The sequence below is a fragment of the Schistocerca serialis genome, chromosome 2 (genome assembly GCF_023864345.2).
Source record: "Schistocerca serialis cubense isolate TAMUIC-IGC-003099 chromosome 2, iqSchSeri2.2, whole genome shotgun sequence".
Classification (NCBI taxonomy): Eukaryota; Metazoa; Arthropoda; class Insecta; order Orthoptera; family Acrididae; genus Schistocerca; species Schistocerca serialis.
This window is the reverse complement of record NC_064639.1, coordinates 321,008,127-321,011,160: the sequence shown is the minus strand read 5'-3', so window position 1 is coordinate 321,011,160 and position 3,034 is coordinate 321,008,127.

Below are 3,034 nucleotides of genomic sequence, written 5' to 3'. Positions count from 1 at the left end.
ATTATCAGACAGCAGACATCAATATCACGGAACGTTACCTATGTATTTTCCGAAACCTCTTTCTAACAAAAGAAATCAGGAGATAGATTTTGCACTTCTGCAGACTGTTGTAAAGGATTATTTGCCCTTCAACATAGTGGAAAGCAAACATTTCCAAAGTTTTGTAGGCAAACTGAATGGTGCTTACAGAATGCCGTCTCGGAAGACCATTTCCAACACACTGCAACAACAACAGTGCGCCATGGTGACAGAAATTGTGAGAGTCAAAATTAATTATGCGGAAGCGGTTGTGCTGACAATGGATGGGTGGACCTCAACTACAAATGAGAGTTATTTGTCGGTGACAGCACACTACATTAAAGATCTGGAGCTGTCGCCTTCCCTCCTAGAGTGCTTTAAATATGACGAAAGCCACACGTCAGAAAAACTCGAGGAAGAACTGCTACGTGTCACAAGGGAATGGGGCATTCAAGAAAAAGTCGTGTGTGTTGTCAGCGACAATGCTGCTAATATTGTGGCAGCTATAAGACTCACAGCCTGGGAACACATCCCCTGCTTTGCGCACACACTCAATTTAATTGTTCAGAATGGGCTTCCGCACATTCAACCCATTCTGAATAAAGTAAAAAAAATTGTTGAATTTTTTAAAAGAAGTTCGCAGGCCTGCACGAAACTGAAAAAGATGCAGGAACAGTTAAAAGAGCCAGTTCTGACACTAAAACAGGGCACTGTTACAACATGGAATCCAACCTATGATATGCTGCGAAGAATAATCGAGGTTAAGAATTCCCTAATGACAGTTATCACTCTGAATTATCCGGATCTTCCAAATCTGACTGCAGAGGACATTGGGAGTGTAACACAAGCCTGTGACCTGTTGAAAGTTTTCAAAGACTGCACTGAGGAAATGTCAAGTGAAAATGTTGTCAGTTGTACTCCTTAGTCGCTCGTTGAAAAAATGGTGTTGCAGGTTTGTTAATAACACTGAAATTCATGTAGACGTGCAACGGATGGCCGGAAAGTTAGCTGAAGACCTAAAACGACGATTTAGAAATATAGAGGAAAATTCAATTTTCGAGGAAGCAACTGCATTGGATCCCGGTTCAAATTACATGGTTTTTCTGATAAAAATTCTGCTGAGAAGATGAAATTAAACCTGAACAGGCACTGTGAGAAATTTGTGAGAAACACACCCACTGCTACTGCAACAATCTCAGTTCCAACCACTGAATCTACTAGTAGTCTCTGGCTCGAATTTGATGAAGTGTTTTCCAGGCTGCAGAGTAATCCACACCCAAGAGCTGCTGCAATAGTGGAGGTGGACAAATATTTACAAGAGCCCCTGCTACAGAGACAAGGCAATCCACTTCAGTGGTGGTCTGAACGGCTGTCAGTGTACCCCTCGCTCTTTGAACTTGCAAAAATACGACTGTGTATTGTCGCAACCTCGACGCCGTGTGAAAGAGTGTTCTCGAAGGCAGGATACCTTATAACTGACAGAAGAAATCGCCTGACAGGAAAAAAAGTGGAACAAATCATGTTTTTAAACGGAAAGCTCTGAACATTCACCAAATCCGTTGATGTTTATTCATAAATATATATAAGTGTCTTTTTTTAAATTTAATTAGGACAATCGTCAAATTGACATTTAGTGTAATTATTTCAATAATGTGTACGAGATAAACATTTCTACATGAACGATTATCTTTCAAGCGTGGATTCCACGCATGCTTCAGTTCCAGACTCACAAGGTAAGCATTTTATTTTCATGTTGGCTGTGGGTGCCCACACAGCACTGCAGGAAGCAGCTGACGCTGCCTTCCCCTCGCCCCTCACCACACTTACCCGTCCTAACCCTATCGTTCCCAACAAACACCGCGCAATTCGTCGACAGCCAGTGGAGGGAGGACTGAAGTGAAGGGAGAATGAGCGACGTAGCGCCGATGTACTGTGGGAGGGAGAAGGGAAGAGAGTGAGTGAACTAGAAAAAAGTGTGGAGTGTGCTATCTGTGAAGAGTTTGAAGTACCAGTTCATTGAAATTGAGTGGTTAGTTCACACTTCACTGGAGTGAAGCGTTCATTTGAACGACTCATTCACGAGCTCCCCATCACTACAGTGAACAGTCATGAGGCCGTGTGTGTGTCGTGCTTGAGTGTTATCTGATTGAGCAAGTCTATTGAATCCGTGAATACCACTTGCCACATACGTTCATCCTTGCAGAATACGCAGACATATTGTTTGTGTGTGCGTACTGTAATAGCAGTGCCTGTACGGCTGTGACAGAATACCAGAGACGTTTCCCCGATCGACAAACCCCCTATCCAGGGTATTTCCCACGGTTTTTCAAACATTACGTCAGTTGCAAATACTAACGCGAATTCTTTACAGACGAATGGAAAAACTGGTGGAAGCCGATCTCGGGGAAGATCAGTTTGGATTCCGTAGAAATGTTGGAACACGTGAGGCCATACTGACCCTACGACTTATGTTAGAAGAAAGATAAAGGAAAGGCAAACCTACGTTTCTAGCATTTGTAGACTTAGAGAAAGCTTTTGACAATGTTAACTGGAATACTCTCTTTCAAATTCTGAAGGTGGCAGGTGTAAAATAGAGGGAGCGAAAGGCTATTTACAATTTGTACAGAAACCAGATGGCAGTTATAAGAGACGAGGGACATGAAAGGGAAGCAGTGGTAGGGAAGGAAGTGAGGGTTGTAACCCCTCCTCGATGTTATTCAATCTGTATATTGAGCAAGCAGTAAAGGAAACAAAAGAAAAATTCGGAGTAGGTATTAAAATCCATGGAGAAGAAATAAAAACTTTAAGGTTCGCCGATGACATTGTAATTCTGTCAGAGACAGCAAAGGACTTGGAAGAACAGTTGAACGGAATGGACAGTGTCTTGAAAGGAGGATATAAGATGAACATCAACCAAAGCAAAACGACGATAATGGAATGTAGTCGAATTAAATCAGGTGATGCTGAGGGAATTAGATTAGGAAATGAGACACTTAAAGTAGTAAAGGAGTTTTGC